The sequence below is a fragment of the Tenrec ecaudatus genome, chromosome 7 (assembly GCF_050624435.1).
Source record: "Tenrec ecaudatus isolate mTenEca1 chromosome 7, mTenEca1.hap1, whole genome shotgun sequence".
NCBI classification, from domain to species: Eukaryota; Metazoa; Chordata; class Mammalia; order Afrosoricida; family Tenrecidae; genus Tenrec; species Tenrec ecaudatus.
In genome coordinates, this window is record NC_134536.1 from 87,276,660 (window position 1) to 87,304,533 (window position 27,874).

The window sequence follows — 27,874 nt, forward strand, 5'->3', positions numbered from 1 at the left end:
CAAAATATGTACAGATGTGCTTTATACAATTGATGTATGTCTATGTATGGATTGTGATAAGTGTTGTATGAGCCCCTAATAAAATGTTTAAAAAAAAAAAAAAAAAAAAAAGAAAACGTAGTGTTCCTTTAACAATAAATTTTATCATTTATAATACAAAGACCCTAAACATATCTAAATATCAATAGAAAGGATTATGCAATCAAGTGATTTTTACAATGGATTATTTAATTTAAAAAATTCCTCACTTCATCCCACAACAAAGTGATATTTCAAATTCATCCATTAAAATTAACAAAATATTGCTTATTATATAGAATGAAGAGATGAAGAAACTATTAAAAGCAGTTTTACACATACACACACACACACACAAAACACAAAACACACACACGAGGGAGTACCCACTAGGCAAGCATCAAGCAACTTGCTCTGAGTTACTGCACCTAGTGGCATCATCTGGGAAGGCTCTCTCTGGCCACAGTAAATTTTTTGTAAAAGCAGTTTTTCTTGAACCTTGTTTTATTTTTTTGTGATGGCTGATTTAAGAGAACAGTGTGCTGCTGTATTTTGCTTCCTGTTGTGGAAAAATGCTGCAGAAACTGTTGTGATGCTGAACACAGCTTATAAGAACAGTACTATGGGAAACACTCAAGTGGACGAGTGGTTTGAACATTTCAAAAAAGGTGAAATGTCACTCTTCCTGAATGGATGAGAATGTCAACTCGTAGAACATTTAGAGTTTGTTCCACCAAGTCAGACTATTAATCAAGCTTTCCAATGAGAGGTTCTGAAAAGACTGTCTAACTGTGTGTGACAAAAACAGGCCTGATTTGTGACAGATTGGGGGGGGGGGGGACTGGTTTTGCCACCACAACAATGCACCTGCTCACACAGCCATCTCAGTGTGCCAGTTTTTGGCAAAAAACAGCATGCCTCTCTTGTCCCACACACCTTACTCACCTGACCTCACTCCATGTGACTTCTTTTTGTTTCTGCGAATGAAGAGGGACATGAAAGGAGAGCGACTTGACATAGAAGAGGTGAAGAAGAAAAAACACAGGAAGTGCTGTCAGCCATCCAATCAGAAGAGTTTGAAAAATGTTTCTACGAATGGAATTGCCGATTTAACAAATGTATGAAGTGTAATGGAGAGAACTTTGCAGACGATAGGGTTGTTTTGTAAAAAAAAAAAAAAGTAAACACAAAGCTTTGAGAAATATTCTGGGGCTTTTTGGGTATATATATTTATATCTATGTATTTATTTATGTTTGTATATAAAGGAAGAACTATGGGTGAGATTTAGATTCAAACACCTGCCTGTCAATTTGCCTCACTATAAAGGTTTGCACATAGCTATAAAGGAAAAGCTATGCCACAAGGATTTAAAATACTGGCAGTCACACAAAATAGGAAGGTTTTAGTGAAGCAGCTCTCACACTAAAACAGACTAGGAAGAAAGGCAAACTATTTCAGAAAATTAGACAGTGAAAACCTTATGCATCACCATACAGGTCTGCCTGATTCAGTGCTAAACAGGACCTACTTAGGTTGGAAGGCACCACAAAATAGCTATCGCAGTAACTCAAAAATGCCAGTGATCATGGTGATGCACAGAAGTAAACAATATATCCTGTCTTGAGTTTTCAGTAAGTTGAAATTGACAAAATGGCAAGTGACAAGATCAAATACTCAAAAGAAAGCTATTACTGCTTTGCCTTCTCTGTAGTTAGATGCCATTGAGTAGATTTGACTGACAAGACATCCCGCTTGACAGAGAAGAACTACATTGGTTTTCTAGGCTATAATCTCTATAGGAGCTGCTGGCAGTGCCAACTGATGAATTTTCAAGTTAGCAGGTAAGCATATAGTCAATGCATTGCCAGGGCTCCATCGTGCCCTCTCTATTAATGTCTAATTAGCTGAAGCAATTAGTAATCAAAGAATGGAAAGGAAGGAAAGAGTGAAGAACAGAAAGGATAAGCTGGTAACTTGAAGAACAGCCCAGGAGAACTCCTACCAGTCATCTATCAGTTGTACTACAGAGGCTGTATGTTGTGATGCGGAAAGCTAGTTCAAAAACAGTAGTCACCTATGGCAAACAGGTTTCAGTGGATTCTCCTAAGAAAGGCCTGGGAAGAAGGAACATGCTGTCTTACTTGTGAGTGATTAGCCACTGAACACCTTATGAATAAGAGAACATTGTCTGTTACAGTGCCAGAAGATGAGCCCCTCAGGTTTGAAGGCACTCAAAATACAAGTGGGAAGAGCTGCCTTCTCAAATAGCGTGTACCTTAATGCTGCAGATGAAGCAAATCTTTCAGGACTTTCATTTACTGAAGGGGCATGTCCTAAAATGAGAAGAAACAGACGCAAATATCCATTAATAACCAGAATGTGGAATATATGAAGTTGGAAATTGTCAACAATGAAATAGAAAGCATAAAATGGATCTTAGGTGTTAAGGAACTGAAATAGACTAGTACTGGCCGTTCTGAGTGGGGCAATCATAAGATTTACTTAATGAAAGGTTTACAGAAATGAAAAATTCAAGATAAATTATGCACATGGGTCAAAAAGAACATTTCAAGATCTCTTAAAGTACAATGCTGTCTGTGATAGGATAACACCTACACATGTGGTATTCCAGTTAATCCAACTATTATTCAAATTTATATACCAATCACTAAAACTAGTGATGAAGAACTAGAAGGATTCTATCAACTTCTTTAACCTGAAATTGATAAAAAATTAATCAAGCTGCATTGACAATTACTAAGGGTTAAAAGTGAAAGTTGAAAACAGGGAGGACAAATTAATTGGATAACATGGCCTTGGATTCAGTCTATGCTAAACGAAGTCAGTAAATCAAATGATGTATGGGCACTGGGCAAATCTGCTACAAACGAACTCTTTGAAGTGTTAAGGAGCAATGACGTAACTTTGTGTATTAAAGTGCACTTAATCCAAGTCATGGTATTTTCAGTCACCTCAGATGCATGTGAAAGCTAACAGTGAAGAAGAAAGACTGGAGAACAGTTCATAGGTTCCAATCATGGTGCTGGCAAAGAACATTCAAAAACCGGGAACTGAAACAACAAACGCACCGTCTTGAAAGAAGGAGGGTCAGACGCACTGGAGAAGTGAGGATGGCACGACTGGATTTTGTGAGGCCAATGGCTTCTTTCATCGTAAATACTTGATTATACATGTGGACATTTCAAAGACATATTCTGCATATGACAACTAACCAAAATGAAGAGAGGTTGGCCTGCTGAAACAGAAGGTCTATCAGTGACGTTATTCATACAGGAGTAAGACATTCATGAAAGTGGGGTTAGGGATGATGTAAAGAAATCTAGGAGACACAGTCTATCATATCTGAAGAGACTACCATGGCCAGTGAAAGGGAAAATGGATATGCTCAGATGGTTTCACTGATGTGTTCACATCAATTAAAAAATATTCCAGTTAGTTTCTTTTATTTAAAAATCACAAGAGATACACTTGAAATTGTATTTTTGGCTTTTCTTTTTAAAAAGTTCAGAAATTTTGGGCAACTTAGGGCCCATGTTCCATGATGCCAACAACCAGCTGGAGCTGAGTAATGAGCTATTTCACTGAGTCTAGGTATAAGGCGGTGAATTACTTAGGGCTCTTCAGTCTGTGTTTTACTCCCAACAAATGACTTTTCCCTGATCAGTCTGGATAAGAAGGTAGAAGAAGATGCTTCTTTGATTGTATGATTCAACTGCCAGTGATTGTTAGCAGGTGAAAGTGATTGCCATCCTGCTGTGTATAAAATAAGCCATCTCAGAAGTAGGGCGTGGGGACTCACTCCCAGGGAGAGAGGTCAGCAAGGAGTGGACAGCGTCCTTTGACTCCTGCATCTGGTCAGCCTCACTACCTGATCCGATTTCATCAGCTTTCTCAGCCTTGTGGATGAGGAGGGTCCTCCAAACGGGCATTTAAACTTTAGATTTGGGACTTACCAGCTATGTAAGCCATTTTCCTTCACACTGTGGCTACTGCAGTGGACTGCTGAATTCTGGATATAAGGGAATATATTATGGGGCAGGATGGTGGTTGATAAAAGGGATTATAGGGGATATAGCATTTTTGAAAATTTGGTATTGGGACTAATCTTGTATTAATTTTTCTAAAAGAAATTGCATTGTTTTTTGTAAAAGAGGCACCAGGCATGGACTTTCTGGTTGCTGTGTGCTCACCTGGCTCCCTTACTCTTCAAGGAGCACACTGGACTTACTCTTCAAGGAGCACACTGGACTTCTACAGATATTTGTGGTTACAGTCTGCACTATGTAGTATATATTCCAGCAAGCTTGGTGGGAGAGAGAAATACAAGCAAAAGAATAGTTAAAAAAAATAAGGAAAATGAGCTGATTCCAGGAACCCAAGTGGAAGGCGAATTTTGAGAATGACGAGGGCAACGAATGTATAAGGGTGCTTTACTCGATTGATGTATGTATGGATTGTGATAAGAGTTGTATGAGCCCCAATAAAAAGATTTATTAAATTAAAAAAAAGAACAGTTAAAAAGATCATACTCTAAATAGGAAACATTGATACAGCATTTCTAAACCTTTTTTTCTTCACCTTTTTCTCCATTATTGACACAAAAATGCTAAGAAGCCTTTGGCTTTTTCCTAATATCCCATACCTAAATTTAATTTTAGTATCCCAAATATGTATCTGCTTGGGTCATAAACCACTAGCGTCTGGGGTCTGTAAGGCTTGAAGATAAACAAGTAGCCATCTAGCTCATAAGCAACACCAGCCTGTGTGATCACAAGGTTCCGAAGGGATCAGTTATCAGGCATCAAAGAACAAAAAATCAACACTGGGTGCACACATCCTTGATACGACTGCTGAGAACAAACCGGTGCATAAGCAAATGTGGCAAAGGAAGCTGATGGTGCCTGGCTAGCAAAAGAGATAAGTGTCTGGGGTCTTAAAGGCTTGAAGGTAAACAAGCGGCCATCTAGCTCAGAAGCAACAAAGGCCACATGGAAGAAGCACACCAGCCTGTGCGATCATGAGTTGTCGAAGGGAGCAGGTATAAGGCATTATCAGAACAAAAAAAATCTTATAGTGAATTAAGGGAGAAGTGCTGAGTAGAGACACAAAGCCCATTTGTTGGCTACTGGAGATCCCTTGCAGAGGGGTCTAGGGGAGGAGATAAGTCAGTCAGGGTGTGATGTAGCACCGATGAAGAATACAGCTTTCCTCTAGTTCCTAAATGCTTCCTCCCCCCGCATCCCCCGCCCCTATGATGATCCGAATTCTACCTTGCAAGTCTGGCTGGACCAGAGGATGTACACTGGTGCAGATGGGAGCTGGATGCACAGGGAATCCAGGGCAGATGATACCTTCAGGACCAGGGGTGTGAGTGGCGATACTGGGAGGGTAGAGGGAGAGTGGGTTGGAAAGAGGGAACCGATTACAAGGATCCACATGTGACCTCCTCCCTGGGGGACGGACAACAGAAAAGGTGGTGAAGGGAGACGTCAGACAGGGAAAGATATGACAAAATAATAATTTACAAATTATCAAGGCCTCATGTGGGAGGGGGAAAAAAGAGGAACTGCTGCCAAGGGCTTAAGTGGAGAGCAAATGCTTTGAAAATTATGAGGGCAATGAATGTACAGATGTGCTTTACACAACTGATGTATGTATGGATTGTGATAAGCCCCTAAATGTTTAAAAAACAAAACAAAAACATTTCCACCACCTTAAAGACAAAAATAAACACTCTAATCATGTAGCTCTGAAATTGAGTTCTCATCGATATCAGCTGTTTCATTTTGTTCCTCTAAAGACTACTGGGAGAAAAAACAACACAGGAATAAACTCAGATGGGTTTTATACTTAACGATGATGGGCTTAAACATTATTGTCCTGTGCAAAGGCTAGTGGGATATTGGGATAATTTATATTGTTGTACTCATGTTTCAGTCCCAATTTTTAAGTAAGATTTTAGAACAGAAGTTCACAAATAATTTGCCATCACAACACTGCACTCTCACAAATAGAATTAAAATGGAGATTACAAAATAAGTATTTCCAAATGTACTTATATTAATTTATATTAATAAACCCATCATGTAAATATAGCAAGGAATTTTTAATGAGGAGGAAAAAGCTTATTTCCCCCCAGGGAAACAGTGAGAAGAATAGTATTGTTTTACATTTTCCAGACTTAACAGAAAAGAGCAAGATTCTCATTTTTGCTTCTGCGTTCTATTTTACAGTATCACCATCACATAAACCAAGGAAGTCCACTGTTACATGAATCAAAGAATGTGAACGACAAAGGGAAGTAACACCTCACAGTTAGGACCTTTTAGACCTCCTCACACTTTGTTGAGTATGCTATACGCTTAGGAGATACACGCGTAACAACTAAGATATTGGAATGGTGGTAAGAGAAACACTTTTAAAAGTTAGAAGGCAAATAGAAGATTACTAACTGATTTTAAAGACCATGAGTACCAGTAGCCATAAGAAGTCACTTCTGAGTGAAGTGAGTGGTTAACACATCCGGCAGCAAATCAACAGGTTGGAAGTTCAAGTTCATTCATAAGCCTGGCAAAGTAAACTCAATGCCATAAAGTTGACCCCAACTCAGGGACTCTATAGGACATCCTCCATACAGTTTCAAGCAGACTGCCTCATTTTCTTGCAGAAGGGTGGTGGATTTAAACCACCCTACATTTGAGTTAGCAGCCAGATGCTTACTAAGCCACCATGGCTCCTACCTCTCCATCTCTGCTGGGGAGAAATGAGTATTCAAGTCTAAGCAAGGTCACTCAGCTGTGGTGGGTTACCCAGTAACACCTACCTGCGAATCATAGTGACCCCATGTGTCAAAGTAGAATTGGGCTCTGTGGAGTTTTCAGTGACTATTTTTTTGTTTGTATGTTTTTTAAAGGTGGGGGTGGGGGAGTAGAAGTAGATTCCCACTCAATGCTAAAACCTTAAGAGTCCTTCTCTGGAAACAATAAAAGACACGACAATTCTGACACCAATCCTCTCCCTTGGAAAGACATTAGCTAGCTATATCCCCCTTCTATGAAGATCAAACAAATCGATTCAAGAGTTGAAATTCTCAGTTTCTCAGTAACATAACTTAGCAGCAAAGAGTCAATAGACATGCCAGGAAAACACATAAAATATGAGAGGAAAAATAACAGAAAAAAAATGTAATTTGAAGTGATCAGAAACGACGTAGGGGAATACAGAATTTCAAAACACTATCATGCACATGAACCTATACAGGTCTGAGAGAGGATATTCTAATATATTCTACAGAGGCAGAGAACATGCTACAGCTGTGTGTTCTGCAAGCATAAAGTTAGGAAAATTCTTTAGCCATAACTAAACATCTTGAGGGATCAGTCACTGGATTTGAGGATTTAGGATGATTGCCAACGAACCGAGAAACAATGTTCTACATCTTATTTTGGTGAGCAGAGACCGAGATCTTAAAGGCTGTCAAGCAGCCACGCAAGGACAACGACTGAGATTCTTACTGTTTGAAAAAAAGAGGGGTGAAACACTCAAAAGCCTCAAGAAACAGTGAGAGCAACAGCCTCCATGTGTCTGAAATCAGAATTAGATAGTGCCCAGGCACTAGCAACAGCTGATCCGACTGGGACTGTAATAGAAGGATTTGGATACGGTCGGAGAAAACTGCAGACCCACATTCGAAACCATTCAAACATCAGTCTCCGTAGACTGGCAGCAACCCACAGGCTATAGCACGTAGACAACAAGACACAAACAAGATTCATAGAACATCACGGCAAAAAGTTACCAAAACTCCTTCAGGAGGAAAAGAAAAAGTAATCATTCTTTCACACTAAAGCAAAGATGTGAAGCCAAGGAGGGGCAGGGAAGTTAAATTAATGGAAACAAAATAAACAGAAGGAAAAAAGGAGGAGGGCACATTGTGAAAAACATAAGCAATATCATGGAACAATGTGTATAAAATTATTAAATTGGAACCTCATTTTCTGTGTAAGCTTTCACCTAAAATATTATTAAAAGAAATAGTCCTTTGTCCACCGAACAAACAGAATCTAGTATAGAAAAAGAACTACCAGATAGTTTTGACAGAACAAGTCTACCAAATAAACCTTTAGGCACCACTTACGTTCACCATTTCTTTATCAATACAAACTTTTTGAGAAAGGCAGGAGAAATGAAAGGAGAAAAAATCACCCGAATTTAAAAAGATCCAGAGAAAATTACTGTGCTGTGTGCATTCTAAGAATGGACTACGATTTCCTAATCTCAGTTGTAAACGGGATGTTAAAAACCTTAAATAAAACCAAAAAATATTCCTCCAGTAAACTTTTTTATTTTAAAGACTATTTTAAAGTCATCCCAGATTTACAGATGTTGAAATACAGTAGAGCGAAGCGCTCTCTGTCCCTCCCCCGAGCCTCTTTGGAGATAGTTGCCAACCTGATCGCCCAATTCTTTCAATGTGCACTTTCTACCAACAAGGACATTCTTCTACAACACCGGAAACAAGAAATAACCACGGCTACATCGTGACGCTTAGACACCATTCAAGTCGACCAATTATTCATCTTTAATAGAAAAGATGGAGCTCAGAATCAAACACTGCATATATTTGATATTCCTTCCGTTTCTATAAATCCTAAAAAGACATATTCAATTTAGAATTTAACCTTCTGAAGATCAGAAGCCAATTATTTTGTCGAAACACTCAATTCAGGGTTTCCTGGAATTTCTGGATTTAATATGGTATACCTTTTGGGGCAGGAATAACACAGAAGTGATAGTGATTTCTTCTCATCACATTCTACCAAGTGGCGATAATTTCAATTTGTCTGATTATGAATGGTGCTTATTTTGATGGCCTGTAAAAGTACCATATATACTTGAGTATAAGTCGGCCCGAATATCCCGCCGAGGCACCTAACTTTACCACAAAAACTGCATTAAAAATGTGCTGAAACTTGGAAGCAAATGAAGTGGGAGGAGAGTGGAACACAACCTGGCCCTCCAGGCCTGGAGGACGATGTTCCCGATTAGAGCAGCCAGTCCACAGAGAGGACCACAGGGCCGGCCCCACTATGAGAAACGATGTCCCTCACTGACCCATAGCCCTACAGGGGACAACACTGGAGACACAGTATGGGAATTGCGCCCGATCTAATTCCGCCACACTGAGGCAAAACACTAAGGGGTCCAACAGAACAGCACGGGAATGGAGCAGCGAGGTCCCCAGGGAATGCTGAAAAGTGGACTTTGGGGCCAGGACTTGGTGCCCCAACAGACTGACTGGAAAACACTCCTAAAGGCCAACAAACAGTCCTTGAACTAACTACAAGCTTTTCTTTCTTATTGTGTTTTGTTTTGTCTTGTCATTGGTTTGTTGTTGTTTTGTTGTATATTGTTGCTCGGTTTTGCTCTGTCTTGCTTTTGTGCATGTTATTATCTCCACAGGTCTGTCTAAATAAGATAGACAGGATGAACAATCTGGAAGAGAAAACAATGGGACTGACAGTTCCCGGGGGAGATGGGAGAGGAGGTGGTGAGGAGAAAGGTAGTGGAGTTAACAAACCCAGGGACAAGGGAACAAGTGATCCAAATCGGTGGTGAGGAGGGTATAAGAGGCCTGGTAGTGCTTGATCAAGGGTAATATAACCAAGAAGAATTACTGAAACCCAAATGAAGACTGAGTATGATAGCAGGACAAGAGGAAAGTCAAAGGAAATAGAGGAAAGAAGTAGGAGGCAAAGGGCATTTATAGAGGTCTAAATAAAGGCATGTACATATGTAAATATATTTATATATGAGGATGGGGAAATTGGTCTATGTGCATACATTTATAGGTTTAGTATTAAGGTAGCAGATGGGCATTGGGCCTCCACTCAAATACTATCTCAATGCAAGAATACTTTGTTCTATTAAACTGGTATTTCATGATGCTCACCTTCCCGACACAATTGCTGAAGACAAAGGGTTAAGTAAGTAAATGTGGTGAAGAAAGCTGATGGTGCCCGGCTATCAAAAGATATAGTATCTGGGGTCTTAAAGGCTTGAAGGTAAATAAGCGGCCTTCTTGCTCATAAGCAACAAAGCCCACAGGGAAGAACACACCAACCTGTGTGACCACGAGATGCCCAAGGATCAGTTATCAGGCATCATAGAACAAAAAAATCATATCATTGTGTGCTCACCTCCCAGATAAAATCGCTGAAGACAAATAGGTGCATAAGCAAATGTGGCAAAGAAAGCTGATGGTGCCGGGCTATCAAAAGATATAGCGTCTGGCATCTTAAAGAATTGAAGGTAAACAAGCTGCCTTCTAGCTCCGAACCAACAAAACCCACATGGAAGAAACCCACCAGCCTATGTGATCATGAGGTGACAAAGGAATCAGTTATCAGGCATCAAAAAACAAAAAATCATATTGTGTGCTCACCTCCCTGATATGATCGCTGAAGACAAACAAGTGCATAAGCAAATGTGGTGAAGAAAGCTGATGGTGCACGGTGCCTGGCTATCAAAAGATATAGCACCTGGGGTCTTAAAGTCTTGAAGGTAAACAAGTGGCCATCTAGCTCAGAAACAACAAAGCCCACATGGAAGCACACCAACCTGTGTAATCATGAGGTGTCAAAGGGATCAGGTATCAGGCATCATCATCTTAACAAAAAATCTTATAGTAAATGAAGGCGGGAGTGCGGATTGGAGACCCAAAGCCCACTTGTAGGCCACTGGATATCCCCTTACAGAAGGGCCTCAGGGAGGAGAGGAGCCAGTCAGGGTGCAATATAGCAACAATGAAACATACAACTTTTCTTTGGTTTCTAAATGTGTCCTACCCCACCCCACCCCCCCACTATCATGATCCCAATTCTACCGTACAAATCTGGCTAGACCAGAGGATGTACAGTGGTATACATAGGAACTGGAAACACAGGACCAGTGGTGTGAGTGGCAATACTGGGAGGGTGGGTTGAAAGGGGGAAGTGATTACAAGGATCTACATATAACCCCCTCCCTGTGGGACCGACAACAGAAAAGTAGGTGAAATGAGACGTTGGACAATACAAGATATGACAAAATAATAATTTATAAATTATCAAGGGTTCATGATGGAGGGAGGAGTGGGGAAGGAGGGAGACAAAATGAGGAGCTGATGCCAGGGGTTTAGGTGGAGAGCAAATGTTTTGAAAATGATGAGGGTAATGAATGTACAAATATGCTTTGCACAAATGATGTATGTATGGTTTGTGATAAGAGTTGTATGAGCCCCTAAAAAATAATATTTAAAAAGTGTTAAAACCTCTGCTTATACAGGAGTAGATATGGTAGTACCTGCCCTCCTAGCTTGAATCATCAAGCTAGAACTGGCTACTTTAGGCAGTCCTAAAGCCCTTCATGCCATGCCTAGACTCTGACATTCTATGCCATTCTGCCCATCTTCAGAGATCCCCTCAGTCCACATCCTGCTGACTCTTCCCTTCCCCCATGGATACCCTAATTCATTTCAGTTGGGTTCTCTCAAATACATGTCATATCCCCCAGCCATTTCCCTATGAAGGTCACTTCACACTGATGCACCATCTCTTTCACCAGACTATGCCTAATGTAATTACCCTCATCATCCTATTTATTCCTGAGCTACTGTAGATGCCTACCTCACTCCATGTGTCTAATGTCCTCAAATCAAAACCAACCCACTGACATTCAGTTGATTCTTACTCATAGTGGTCCAAAAGGACAGAGAACTGCTTCTTAGGGGTTCCAAGACTATAAATCTTTACAGGAGCAAAATCTTCCTCTTCTATGGAGGGACTGGTAGATTTAAACCATCGATCGGGTGGTTAGCAACCCAACACTTAACCACTGTACTACTGAGGCTCTTTCTAATAACTTTAGGATTAATTTAGAAAAGGAAGAGGAAGGCCGGCACTTTTATTATTTTTAATGCATTTTGTATTGAACACAGGAATGTGGGAATAGTTTGAAATTAAATACATGTGCAAAATAAATAAAACTCAACTGATTCAGGGCAAACAAAAAGCAAACTTTTCTTGCAACAAGAAATAAAAAGTTCCTTAATTTCATGGGAATTCTAAAATCTTACTACTGAAGGATAAAATGTTAAAAGCTTTCTTGTTTTTAATCATCTTCAGATGTAAGGAATTAATAGAGGTAGGGAAGACTGAGGCAGGCCCAGTTACAGCAAACATACAGGGGCAGGGAGTTGGGGGGCAGGTAGCAAATTTGGTCTTGAACTTGTGGAGCTAAGAAAGTAAGGATCCTTGAGTCTGGGGTGTGGGGTGTAGCAGGAAGAAGGCCCGCTCTGAGGAGGGCCTGAGGGTGGTCCGGTGGGGGGAGGCCACAGGGCTCGCCCCTCAAGTGCTGAGGAAAAGGCACCTGGCTCAGTGTCCTTCAGCCCACAGCCCACCTGAGGAGATGGGATTCCCTGAGCCCCTTTCAAGGGCCTGGCAGCCGCTGCTGATTGAGCTTCTGGAAGAAGCTTTTGCCGAACTCCTAAGTGCTGATCATAATGGCACAGGAAGGGGCGGCCTTGATGATCGGGGCAGGAAGCCTGCAAAGAGCCTCTTAGTGCCCGACTCGGCCTGGATCTTCGGCAGTAGCACCCAGGTGGAGTCGACCCGTGGCGGCCTCACCCTGAGCCTCCACTGTGCCCAGCGCGACCTGGCGCTGAGTCTTCACCACATTGAAAGGTAGAGTCAAGATGGATGCCACCGTCCTGAGATTCCACCAGCTGATGCCCACGGATGCCTGGTCCTTTGACCTGGGCCCACTCAGGCAGCCCTTCACCGGCTTGTAGTTGAACCAATACAGGACTGAGAAGGGCATGTCCTGCAGGGCAGCGGACCCCTAGCCACTGCGGCCTGCACAGAGGCGACCAGCTCCCAAGAGGTTCACATGCTGAGCCTGTAGCTTCGTCCTCACCAGCTCCAAGGGGCTGACCACAGTCACAGTGCCCAAGCGGGCCAGAGTGCCAGCCACCATGGGGGCATAGAGATCAGAGGTCAAGGCTCTGTCACACAGAAAGGTCCTGAGTTGGTCATAGGAGGTGAAGGAGATGACAGTGGCCTGCACAGTCATCACCAGGGTGGTTGGGAAGCCACTCCACAGGGTCCTGGCGCCCTCGTGCCGCACAATCTTCACAAAGGCATGCGTGGTGCCGGTGAATCAGGTGGGATCATGAAACCAGGTGGCACAGCGCGCAGTGTAGGCACAAGTAGAGGGGCGCCAGAACACCGTTGCCGTACAGCAGGCACTTCCATTTGGTGTAGGAGGCGCTCCAGAGGCTAGAGGGCGACTTCAGTTCGGTGGCCACCGAGGCGCTGGGATGCAGACGCACCTTCACCATGTCCAGGGGCATCATGTAGAGAGGTGACCACTGCGTCAGTGCCCAAGGCCACCATTTGTTGGAGGGGGCTAATGCCCCCCGGGTCCTGGTCTCAATCCTGACTCTAGGCCAGTGCTCGCGCGGCGTGGAACCGGCAGGCCCATAGGGGCTCCGCTGTCAGTGCTCAGAGGCCCTCTGCTTGCTTAGAGCGGTCGGGTCGGGCTGGCCCCGTCCCCACGCACAACCCAAAGCATTCTTCTTTATAGTCAGAAACAAAACAAAGATGTTCATTTATCAAAGTTTCCACTCAACCACTGATAACCAGTTTGATTAGAAAAAGAAATTACAGTAATAAGAACTGGAATGGAAAAAATTTTAATATGCTCACTGCCAATAATGTATACATAACAAGCCCAAGAGTATTCAGTATAGTGCTAGTTATCAGATGAATATGCAAAATTCAAGCACAATTTTATTCACAAACAAGCAATTAGAAAATGTGGCTGTGATAAAGATACCATTTACAGTACACTAAGACACACAAGATACGTAGGAATAATTCTAACAACCTGATGCAAAGGGCTTAAGTGGAGAGCAAATACTTTGAGAATGATTGGGGCAGGGAATGTGCAGATGTGCTTTATACAATTGATGTATGTATATGTATGGATTGTGATAAGAGTTGTATGAGTCCCTAATAGAATGTTTTTTAAAAAAAGAATTCTAACAATGTATTTATAAGATTTCAGAAGACATTGCAAAGCTTCCTTTAAAAGATTTGCACAGGTGGAAATATTCATGATTGTTAGAAGACAAAATTTAGAGGTGGCCCCAATTTTATCTAAAAATTCAAAGCAATGACAATGAAATTCCATATTAGCATTTTTCATAAAACTTGACAAGTTGACTCTAAAATTCACACAAAAGGCCAAGACAGTTTTGAATAACAGAGTCAGAGTACATACCCAAATAAGACAGGAAGACATACTTAATCTTAAAAATCATATACCTAAACAAAGCCAGCCGTGCTGCTTGCTTATTGAGCTGATTCTGACTCATGGTCATCCCACGTGTTATGGAGCAGAACTGGGCTGCACAGTGTTCTTTATAGAAGCAGATTGTGAGACTTTTCTTCCATAGTGCGATGGAGTAGTTTCAAAGTGCCAAACTTATGATTAGTAGTCAAACATAAACTATATAGAAATTAGAACTGGAATATGGGTATACAGAGAACTTTTTTTAAAAAGCTATGCTGGCAAATAACTGATGTGCCATTAAAAATCAGTAAGGATAAAGTACAGTCATTTCCATAAACAATGGATTATAAATGGGAAATTACAACTATTCAGAGTATACAATAAAATACCATATGAATTAAATACCTATATAAGCCATCCTTTTTTTTTTTTTTTTGGAAAAGCAGTACTTTTAAAGTTTAAGAAAATAAAGGGCAATATCTAAAGATGCTGGGGCAGAGAATGAGTTTTTAAACAAGACACACAGCAAACCATTAAAGGACAAAGGAAGAAAGTAATTAATGAAGTTACATTATAATTAAAAAACATTTGTTCATCAAAAACCCACATTAAAAAAACCCACAAAAATAAATTATAGATGGGGAATAAATATTTCCAACTGATATTGGCACAGATTGTATATTTACATAATGTAACTGACAAAGAAAATTTATACGTACCTGTAATATAAACATGAGTAAAAGAACAACAGTTTGATAGAAAATTGGGCACCGTATAAAACATTTCACCAAATGACTATTCCAATAGAAGTTAAAAAAAAATTGTGACCAACTAAAATTACAGGTTGACCCCGGGGCAGAAGTTTCCCCACTAGAACTGGCGAAACTGCCAAATTTGGCTTCAGTAACTGAAGGTCACTGGCATCCCTTCTATCTCCCAGTCGGCCTTTGCATCTAGGGTTTTGTCTATCCTCTTAGTCTCTTCTTTGAGCGGTGCCATTATATCATCTTTCTCCAAACTAGTTAGAATTCAGGGTAGTCTCTCTTAAATTGTAAGGAAATACAACATTATTTCATAGTCTTACATGGTGGCCACCAGTTCATTTGTTACAGAATGTATCTGTTATCCATTTTTCTACACTTACACAGCTTCTTCGACAATCTTTCTTCTTTCTCCATACCACTATCTATAGTCACTCCCATACAGCCAATGTAGTAGCTATTTCAGTAGCACATATGCATTTTCAAGAAAATTTAGGATTGTTACATGATTCTCAATCATAATTCATATATATTCTGCTATATACTCATTCCAGGGCTGAAAATAACAGAAAACGGATTTTGATAGTTTTGAATCTCCATTATTTAATCCACAGTATAAATGTTATCTACTGCCATCAAGTCAATTCTAACTCATAGTGATCCTATATAGCAGCGGTTCTCAACCTGTGGGTCGTGACCCTTTCAGGGTTGCCCAATTCATAACAGTAGCAAAATTACAGTTATGAAGTAGCAATGAAAATAATTTTATGGTTGGGGGTCACCACAACACGGGGAACTATATGAGAGGGTTGTGGCATGAGGAAGGTTGAGAACCACTGCTGTATAGTGTTTCCAAGGCTGTAGATCTTTACGGGAGCTTCATCTTTCTCCTGTGGAGTACTTGGTGGGTTTGAACTGCCATCTTGGTGGTTACCAGATCAAGCCAAAAGACTCCCTACAGACACTAATTTTCCAGATTTTCTCAGACTCCAAGGCTTACTGTCTTTACAGTACATTAGTTTATTAGCATAAACCAATCAACCCCAAAAGCTCCTGTTCTGTAACTTGACATGGTGTGGACCATTAATTCCTATTGTTTCTTATACCAGTATGTATGCATGTATACATGTACGTATCCTATGTTACAAGCAAGACTTACAGAAGTAATCAGATCAGTTTCTTGGTATAAAGATGCTCGATCTTGAACTGATCTTACCACGTCAAACAAAACTGCTCATCATACTCACAAGACTCTAATTTCCTAAAAAATTTCAAGTTATTAAAAGTAGAGTATAATAAAAATTTTAGTTCATTAGTGTATTCCTTTGAGTGGATATTTTACTTATGCATAATTTGATACTATCTCACAAATCAGCCATCTGGAAAATATTGGCCTACTGAGTTATGAATACCTTTGAAATATTTACACATTTCATAATCCTAAGTACATATTAACACAGAATTACAGATGTACTTTAGAAAGCTTCCAGCTGCTGCTGTAAACTAGACAACTTCCTACTACTTAAAAATATTGTACAGACTTTCGCTGACATTCATAGGAATACACACACACACACACACACACACACACACACAGAGGACTTCAAAGTTTGTGGGGAAAAGTGGAATTAAAAGGTAATGGATTTTTCCCACAAAGTTTTTGAAGCCCTTATGAATTGGAATCGATGTAATGGTAGTGAGTTTGAGTTTTTTTGGTGTATACATATACATTTTCCAAATACCTACCCTTTCAGGTGTGGAAATGAACTCACACCCATGGCCCAGTTTTCAGCCAAAGGACAGGCAGGTCTATATGAGGGGCTATAACCCTAGTAAGGTATGCACATCTTAGAAGAATTGGGCATTTATAATCAAAAGGGCAGCATTGGCCCAAGGACAAAGTTTAGAAGGGCTATGATAGGACGAAGAATGGAGTAAGAAAGGAACTGAGATAAGTGGTATTGTATTGAGGGGATTGCAATGAATAAGAGGAAGCACAATATGTAAGGATAATTAAGTAGAAAACTGGTCATCTGCTCTGTAGATCTTCACCTGATTCAAAATAAGATAAAAACAAAAACAAGCTACTTCACAACTCTTAACAAGTGATTTTCCTCAAGATAATCATTTAAATACAGTAAAATTTAGCAAAAAAAAAAACCAGTAATATGTATTTGCAAGTTAAGAAAAACCCATCATAAAAAAGTGTTGCATATTTATCAGACTTAAAGGATTCATCCTCTATTAAGAAAATTGGGTTAGAACTGACTTTCAGAAAATGCGAATGTCCATCAGTACTAGAGTGAACAGCAGCTCCCCAAGTCATGTCTACCAAGAACCATAGACCGTGACCTTATTTGGAATAGGGTATTTGCAAATGTAGTTAATTAAGTTCATACAGCATTAAGTAGGCTCTAAATCTAATATGGCTCATGTCCTGGTAAGAAAGATATTCATAGGGAAGAGGGGCAAGTGAAGGCACAGGAAAACAGGAAAGAGGGTCACGTGATGATGGAGGCAGAAATTAGAATAATGCAAGTAAGTTACCAGAAGCCAGGAAGATGCAAGGAAGGATGTCCCTCCTAGAGACTTCAGAGATTACGACCCTGTAAACACCTGGACTTGCCCAGTCCCAAACAGGGGCAAAATAATTTTTTCGTTTGTTTTAAGTCACCTATTTTGTGGTAATCAGTGGAAAGTAATGCAATACTTCAACCTATGACATCAATGTTTCCTAGTAAACCAAGCTCTTATACGCACAATAGTGTATATCAAAATCCAATTTCAAGTAATATATTTCTATCACAAAAATATTCAAATTGATCTAAGATATAACAAACATATGCTTCGAAGATTTTCTATTTACTTAAAACTAAATACTAAAATAATATAATGGGTTTTTTAGTGACTTTTCTAATTTTTAGTCTTAAAAATATGTATCACTTGTTTGGTTTAAGAATTCCATTTCCTGGTATATTTTCCTGTAGCAAGCATGGACATTCTTTCATTGTTCCAAGACCTTCAAACAGGATTCCCTAGGGTCTCTGTCTTGCTATGTGTGCTTCCAAGTCAACGCTCACAAATGCCTCTGAGAGCGCTCGAATGAAGAACGCGGACAGCGGGTATAAGCATGGCAGCTGCATTGTTAGTTATTCCAGTTCTGGCCGTCAGCAAGGTTTTAAAAGCACAGGCAGTGTATATACCTGAAACATACATAATCTATTTTTAAAAATTATTTTCCTAGTTCAAAAGATTTCTTGTGTTCATAAAAGAAAAGATAAAAACCTACCAGGTTTTATAGGAACACACAGATGAACTGGGAAAAGCTTTCAATGGCCATGCAGGAACAATAAGAGGAACAAACAAGATAGTATTGGATTATAAACCAACATAGAAAATAACACCCTAAATCCATGTTGGTATAAATAAATGATTGAGTAAGTGGAGAAGAAAGAAGTCTCCCCTGTAGTAGAATTCCAAATAAACCCAACTCAGGCCATCCAAACCAACCAGCTGCTCCAAGGGAGCCCACTTGCGCCTGGTAGACATGTACAGTCATGGAAACCTACAGAGACTACCTAGGAGCCAGAACCAACTCAATGGCAGTTTCCCTCCCCGCCTACTTGAAGTTGGTGTTACTTATGAACTGAATTGTGTACTGCAAAAATGTGTTGTAGATCCTAACCTTCTCCTTGGTGGTCTAATCCATTTGGGAAATTTACCTAGATATTCTTCAGGAGTTGGAATAAAACGTCACAGTCTTACATGTGGGTAGATACATAGTAACTTCTTTCAAAGAGCATCTTAGCGCTAAGAAACTTGACAAACACTACACCTCAGCAGATAATCAAGATTAACATCAAGCAAAAATAAGTCACATTAATAGTATGTACTTTGAAAGACAAGAGGGTACCCCCCAAATCAACAACAACAGAATTGCACTGGGCGGAGCTTTCACAGGGCACATTTTCCCCACTAGACGAGCATATCAAGTAACTTGCGCTGAGTTAGTAGTGCACCCAGTGGCATCACCTGGGAAAGTTCTCTCTGGTCATGGTGAATTTTTTTGTAAAAGCAGTTTCGTTCAAATCACGTTGTGTGTGTGTGTGTGTGATGGCCAATTTAAGAGAACAGCTTGCAGCTATGAAATTTTGTTTTCTGCTGTGGGGGTGGGGTTGGGGGTTGGGAGGGGATATGATGCCGAAATGTTATGAGTAGTTTTCTCATTTCAAAAGGACGAAAATGTCAACTTGTAGTGCATATGGAGTTTGTTCCACCAGGTTAGACTTCTAATCAAGCTTTCTATTTAACAATTCTGCAAAGATTGTGTGACAATATGTGACCAAAAAGGTCTGATTTCTAGCAGATGGGGGATTGGTTTTGCCACCATGACAATGCACCTGCTCACAACGCCATCTCAGTGTGCCAGTTTGGCACAGAAAGAAAAGTAAAACAGTAGATAAAAACTAGAAATCTGGGTACAGTACTTAGGAAGCAGATGGGGGGGAGGGGTAATGTTTCCTAGGCCTAACAGGGAAGTAGTAATGGCCCACCATGACAGAACGCTTATCATGCCCAGCCAGGAAAGGTCTTCACACAGCAATGGTACTCACTTCAGGTTCTAGATAAAATTTCTGTAAACCTCGTGAACCGGAATAGACAATGGAAATAGCTTGAACTCTAAATATCCTTCCTGCAGAAGCAGAGATGCTGGAAGAGAAGGGAATGTAATCATATCTTGAAGGGTTTGGGGCTTATTTAGCAGCACAATCGATCTTCATATGCATGGAAACTCAATATGAGAAGGTTTTGACGAAAGCCTCCGATAAGTTTAACAGTTGAATGAAAAGATATACGAGGGAGCTTCACAAAACTTGTGGAAAAACAGGACTGTAGGATAATTAACGATGGACAACATTGGGAGGTGTGTAAGAGTTAAAGGCACTCTCCTGCAATACCAGTGATCTACCAGTGATCTACCAGTAGGTGCATGGAATATGATGCACGCTGAATGCATGTGTACTTAATAGAGGACATTTTTATGTAAGTATTTACCTTTTATGCAAATAGATCCATGAATATGGGTGAGCATACAGGGGCCAAGTTATGAAATCTTCTTAGATATAACCAAACATCTTGAGTGACTGGGCTGTGGGCTCAGGACCACAGTCTCACAAGAAATCAGTCAACTGGCATAACATAATTCACAAAGACAATGTTCTACTTCTGGCTTTGGCTGAGCAGTGACTGGGGTTTTTAAGCTTGTGAGCAGCCATCTAAGCAGATCTCTCCCTGTCTGGAGGAAAGATCAAAGGACACCCAGAAACAAGGAGTCCAATGCAGTGGTTCTCAACCTTCCTAATACCTCTTGCACACAGGTCCTCACGGTGTGGTGAGCCCCAACCACAAAATTACTTTCGTTGCTACTCCATAACTGTAATTTTGCTACTGTTATGAACCGGGCGGCCCCTGTGAAAGGGCCATTTGACCCCCAAAGGGATTGCAACCCACAGGTTGAGGACCACTGAGGATCCCTCAACACTACAGACCACGAGAAGACAAATTAAATGATGCCAAGTTACTACTACCAAATGCTCTGAAAGGGATCACATTAGAAGGTCCTGGATAGAGTGAGAGAAAGATGTGGAACAAAACTAAACACCATTAAACAGACCGGGCTTACTAGTATGATACTGGTGAAACCCTCCCACTGCCCCCCCACCCCACCCCAACCCCTAAGACTGTAGTGGTTCTTAGGCCACCTTTCAGGTCTGAAATTTAACTCACTATGGCAGCTTAATTTTCTGCCTAACAATTGAGAATTAAAATACAAACAAACAAAAGCCCCACAACCACTGATTCCAACCTTAATAGGGCAAACAGAGAACTGCTCCCTAGGGACCCTGGTAGCATATGGATTGTGCATTTGGCTTTTACAGCAAGGCCAACAGTTCAAATTCACCAGCAGCTGTGAGGCAAGAAGATAAGGCTGCCTGCTCCTATGAAGATTTACAGTGTTGAAAACCAGGGAATAAGCAAACAGCAGGTCCATCAGGTCACGGAGTCAGATCAATTTAGGGTAGTACATTTGGTTCTGGTATATGGGAAAGAATAACACTTATAAGGGGCACACACTTTAGAATCATCAGCCATTTGGGATCAAAAGGGTGGCATTTACCCACGGACAAAGCTCATAAGGGTTATTTATGAAAGGAGGAATAGACACAGCAAACACATGAGAGAACAGAATAGATGATCTTACATCGAGGGAATAACAATGAATGAGATGAAATTAAGTATGCATAAATTGATACATGTAAAACTTATGGTTTGATCTGTGCACCATCATCTAATTCACAATAAAAAGTAAATATAATAAACTGAACAACCAAAAAAGAAAACAGAATTTCCCCAAAACTTTTTGAGGGTACTTAGCATGCTCTTCAAAGGTTCCTTCTGATAGAGCTCATTTAGAGAGAACTTCAAGTTATTAATATTGTCATTTACGAAAACAGGCATTATCAAGGGAAGATAAATGACAGAATTTGTGGAATTGAAGATCCCTCCTCAAGCTAAGACTTCAACTGTTCATTGGGCAACAGTGACTTCGACCTCTGCTCGAGAGCATAATACCATATGTTCTCGAGTATATGCCGACCCTCTTATCGGCCGAGAACCTAATTTTACCAGAACTGCAGTAAAAATGTGCTGCAAAATTCAGCTTATACATGAGTATATATGGTACCTTTGCATCTACTACCATTAATAAGAATGATCCCAAGGAACAACGTTCTAGAATCTCACACGAGAGTGATCTCTAGTCATTCAACATTCACTCAGCGTATCTAAATTCTAGAGAGCTTTGTAACCTTTAGGTCTGGGAAACTGCATTTAAGCAGCTCACTTTTGGGTTCTCAATACTGTAATAAAGCATGTCATCTGCCAACTCAAACCAAAGGTTTTGTCTCATGTTATCAGGACTACTGGTTCTCTTCATTTCTTGGTCCAGTTTTCCAAATAAATTTACACTCCAATAAGTCATATCACAGCTGAGTGTTCAATGTGACTGCCTCACATAAACGAAATTGTTTTCTCCACGGTTTGGCAAGGAGGAGACGGTCTATCACTGACTTCAAGGCACTAGCCCTTTTGCCACGACTCAGATCTTACTCTTTTTCTTTCAGTTTTTTTAACATTAGATCTTACTTTTTTCTCTGTTCATTTATTCAAACCAAAGCTCATTGGGAAAATAATGTATAAGGTCTTTATTATAGCAAACATTCCTAACTATGCCAGTATTCATGCAGTATTTTCTTTGGAGAATTTTGTCATTATTGCTGTATCTTGAGTGTTGGGAGGATGTGGTGTGTGTTGCTTGCTCATTACAAAAGTAAGCAAGTACAATGAAAATGCGTGCTAAAACATCAAACTTCCAAATGTTTGTGTGGTGTCCTTCAAAGTATAACACATTTTTAAATGTTTTAATTTGTTTTATTACAAATATAACTTATGAGGAAAAATTTGATAGGAATAATACTGCACATTGCTGATTTCCACCAGCAAACCCAGAACCCTGGTGCTACAGTGGTTCGAAGCCACTAGCTGTGGGAGAAAGATGTGGCAGCCTGCTTCTATGAAGATGAAAGCCTTCGAGATCCTGCAGAGTCAGCAGTCCTACTCTGTGCTATGGGCTCACAGTAATTTGGAATCAATCCAACAGCACACACCAAACTAGCCAGCCTTACAAACTGCACATCTTCCCCATATAAAGTACTGATTCCAGTAAAATAATTGTCAAGTAAAATTCTCGAGTTTAATTCAGTATTTTTAATTGTTCCTTTGGCTAGGCTCTGTATCAAGACTTCTTTTAACCATCTTTGGGATTTCAGAATTTAATATTTGGAAGAAAATTGAGAAATATATTTGGAGAGAATAAAACTAGCTTTATTTCAAGACTACTCTAGGAGCTGTTGGAAGCCCTGGTGGCATGGTAGTTACGCATTGGGCTGCTAGCAACTAAGTCAGCAGTTTGAAACCACCAGCCAGCTTGTCAGGAGGAAGACGGTGCTGTCTATTACTGTACAGAGTTATAATTTCAGAAACTGACTCTATACGGTCGCTATGAGCCTTAATTGACTCGATAGCAGGCGTTTGGTTTTCTTGGTTGGAATTGTTTTTGAGCTCTGGCCATGCCTGAGTGATAAGCATTGGGCTGCTAACCATAATGTCAATAGTTCAAACCCACCAGCTGCTACAAGGAAGAACGATGGGCCTGTCTGCTCTGATTTCCAGTCTCAGAAACCCTCAGTAGGGTCACCATGAGTCAGAATCAACTCCATAGCATGGGCTTGGGTTTTTATTGACAATATTTATTTGTGTGTGTGTGAGCAATAGGGAAGTGAGAAGATACTATTATCTATGGATTGGTCGTGTCCTTCAAAAATGTGCTAGTTTTAGTTCTTCTAGGGCAATTTCCCCCCCCCCACTTACTATTTCTGGCACACTACAGAATGCTCAAAATATCTAGGAATAAATTGCCCGGACACACAAAATTTTGGGTTCTCCATTTTTAATTAGTCACCATTATTTCATAATTGGGACATTACACATACACACACACACACACACACACATTGATTCTTAACTTTTCATGGTAGAAACAGGCAGGTAGGTAGCAACTGGTGAATCAGGTGGGCACTCTGGATTCGTTATGTCCTTTCCCTACCTGGCCTTTTAGGCATTTAAAAATGCAACTGCTGGCATAAGCAACTGGTTAAGCAGTGAAAGCAACTTTTATAAAGAAGCATCAAACTACATAAATCCCCAGGAAAAATAAAAACCAGCCATTTGGCACTGAACAGGTTCATACAACTGCCCTCCAGTTTAGGATTTGGCTAGGAATATTGCTTATTTTCCAGCACTGAGTGGTTATCTCACCTCACTGTGATCCAGTTGATTCCAACTCATATTTTGTCGTGTGAGCCTACGACATTTTTAAAATTCTATATTGAACATGATCAATTTGAGCCCATCATTAACAGAACTTTCTAGGTATGTAAATCGGAGAGGACTGCCAACTTGTTATGTTTAGAGAAATATTTTTCCTAAAAAAAAAAAAACAAACCCCAAAATGTACTATTACTGACACTGCAGTTAGATATTCAATACAATTAGCTTAAGCTAAAAAAGTTGTTTATTAACTCACATTACTGGGAAAGACTAGCACGACAATGACACAATCAGAATGTTGAATTCACAAAACCAAACTCTAGTCTTGCCCTATTCATTCACCTCATGAATCAATCATTAGTGCCAACAAAATGGGGGTGTTTTCAGAGGAAAATGTAAGTTCAATCTCTAAGAGAAACTCTTAAGTTCAGGGGTAAACAAAATAAAACTAGGTTTAGCAGCATCAAAACGATTTGTGTCGATGGAGACTCTGCTATTACAAATTCGTTGCTGTTCAGTGTCACAAGTCTGTACTGACCCACAGGAACTCTACGCACAACAGAATGAAACACTCCCTGGTTCACTGCCTACACAGTAACTCTAACTGCAGCTTAACACACCACCACCACCACCACTGTGGATTCCTCCACCGTCACCTCCCCCCCAAACTGAGCATTTTTGTCTAAATATGTACTTAAATTATTAAAGAACAAATATATATGAAAGATTATAATCTACCAAGCCATAGCCATAAATATTATCTTTAATAATAAACTCAAAGTTGTTACAAACAGGAAAGCTGGATCGGGAGGAGCACGAGATAGAAAACCCCCATACATACAACTCTGGCAGCCTGTTGCCTTACTCATATTTTTAAATATGTAATGTATTCAATAGACTATGCAGAATACCCTTATTTTATATAAACCTTACTTAATAAAGACACTTACCTTAAAGTAGGCTTTCCAGAGAGCAAAACTAATGAAGTACATATACATATAGAAAACTTAATTTCAAGAATATAGATGACACAGTTATGGAGGAAGACAAGTCTCAAATCTGTAGAGCCAGGTGTCAGGTTGGAGGGTTGGCAGGACTCACATGGCTGCAGGGGTTGAAGAACCCCAAATCGGCAGGTCATGCTGCTAGCTCCTGTCCCTAGAACCAGCCAGAGGTACCGTAATGACAAGCTGCATATAGGATCCAGTGAGAGTATCTTACCAGTCTAGTCCATATAGACTAGATAGAGGCACAGCCACAAGGAAACTCCCCTGATAGCAGATGGCAAAATGATGGATAACTGCACCATACCAAGAATCATGGCCTAGTCACGTTGACATAAAACATGAACTCTCACAAGACTCAATTATATCATCTGTAGTAATACATGTGGAAGGAATTTTTATAAATTTAATGTAATATAAAGGTTATTGGGTATAATTAGTTTTGTTATAGAATTGATAATGTGATAGTTAATTCACTTTTATTCTTCAATTTTTGGAAATGTTTCTGACAGTAGTATTTTAAATTTAAATAGTATTTAAAATTTTCAATACTTCTTTCATCTGTTTCATCAACCCCATGTTTCTGTGAATGTTGGTGTGCTTTTCTTTTAGCCAACAAACAAAGGAGTCCTGGTAGTGCGTGACTAATCACAAGGAAAGCCAGCAGTTCAAGCCCACCAGCAGTTCAGTAGGCTTTCTGCACCCATAAAGATTTACCATCTTGAAATCCACACAGGCAGCTTCACCCTATCCTATAGGGTCACTATGAGTTGGAATCAAATCGATGGCATTGAGTTATTATTATTATATAAACAAACTGAATCGTACGCTATTAACAATTAGAATTAATGTTCTTTATGGAGTAAAATGTATGATCGAGTACTCTTAGATCACCAAGTGCTAACATTTGCTATGCATTTCCAACATAAAAACAATTTAAGCACTCACGATTATATCATAACAATCACAATGGCTTTCAGACAAATACAAGTATAGACTGTGTATCTACAGTCTATATCCAATAATATAGACAAAGAAGGAAGTCTTAAATACCACAGGAAATGACAAATCTGAAATTCAAGTCATAATCCAAAATCTATACTTGTAGGTACTATGTAGTTGAGATAGTCAATTAATTTGGCCCTTAAGATGTGTTGTATATGCTAGTTCCTATCCATGTGGTTATAATCCTATTTTGGAGGGAGTTCTGTTACAGGATTAAGGTAAGGTACAACCTTAGTCTGTACCTTACTAGAAGGGTGACTTAATCACCACTTTTTGTTTTATTTGGGGGTATGACCTGCTGAAAGATCAAAACCACACCACCTCCATGGAAGAACCGTCTCAGAAGCAGACAGACAGAAATATAAAATCCGAGGACTATTGGAAGACAGTTACCAGTGGAGCCTGTTTAAGATCTGTCTTAAGTGAGGGAAGTTCAAGACCAGAGGCACCAGAAGCTGTGGCAAGGAGACCATGAGACAGAACAGAGGAGCAGCAGCACGACTATGAGTCAGTGAAGCAAGGCAGCGGGCGGATTCTTGGACTCCAGAGGCAGAGGACAATGTGGCTGAGAGGCTGAGGACCAGTCTTGGCTGCTGGCTGAGAAGAAGCACTGCTGGGGCCAGTGACGGTATCCTTGCACTTGGGTAGCCTGTTAATCTCCCTAGCAAACTCCTGTAGGTAGTGTGGCCACTGTAACAAATCACTGAAGCCAAATGAAGAGTGGAGTGTCATGAAAGGTACAGTTGGTGACAGAAGATGGCGAGAGGCAGCATGTCTGATCTCTGCCTCGAAACAACAGAAGTCACAGTAGTATTTAACTTTCTACATAGCAGTGCGTCTTTCATAACTAGTCTTTGAAACTTTCCGTTTAAAATGTTGGACACAGAAAAGGTAAAAATGTAAAGCCAATAATCTTCAGTTCCAATTCATAGCAACCCTATGTACAACAAAATGAAACACTGCCTGGTAGGTAAGCAGCCACTATATGAACCTACCTTGTCAGCCGTTTCCCCATTTTTGCTGCCCGTTGTTTTCCCAATTATGATGCCCTTTTCCAGGAACTGGTCTCTTCTGATAGGCCAAAGTACATGCGACAGTCTTGTCATCCACATTCCCGAGGAGTATTCTTGCTGTATTTCTTTCAAGGCAGATCTGTTTGTTCTTTTGGTAGACTATGGTTCTCTCATTATTTTTCATTAGCATCATAATCAAATGCACCAATCCTTTCCCAGTCTTCCTAATTCAATATCCAACTATCATATTCAGAGGAGACTACGGAAAATACTGTGTTTGGTTGGGGCCAGGCACATCTTCGTCCTCAAAGTGTCATCCCTGCTCTTCACCACTTCAAAGTCTTGCATAGCAGATTCACATGATGTGGTTCCATTCCTGACTGCTGTTCCCATTCGCACTGATTGTGGACCCAAGCAAGAGAAAATCCTCGACAAGGTCAATCTTTTCTGCATTTAACAAGATGTTACCTAATGGTCCAGTTGTGAGGATGATCTTCTTTGAGTTCTAATCCATACTGAAGGCCGCAATCCTTGATCTTCATCAACAAGAGCGTTCTCAGTCTTCCTCGCTGTCAGCAAGGAAGGTTGTATTACCTACATATCGCAAGTTGTTAATAAGCCTTTTTCCAATCCTGATTGCCGTGTTTTTCTTCACCGAGTTCAGCTTCTTCAATTATTGCTTAGTGTACAGGTCAAGTAAGAATGGCAAAAGGACAGAATTTTACACACTAAGGTTAACTGTTAATGACAGTAGCAGAAGCTTTCAGA

General features: G+C 40.2%; 1 protein-coding gene and 1 pseudogene across 1 annotated transcript in view; both read right to left on the reverse strand.

Moving 5' to 3' along the window:
* Positions 1 to 27,874, reverse strand: part of ZNF292 (zinc finger protein 292) — an 86,798-nt gene that overhangs the window by 45,809 nt on the left and 13,115 nt on the right. The gene's annotated exons all lie outside the window — the stretch shown is intronic.
* On the reverse strand, positions 12,509 to 27,205 carry LOC142453092 (mitochondrial glutathione transporter SLC25A39 pseudogene; annotated as a pseudogene).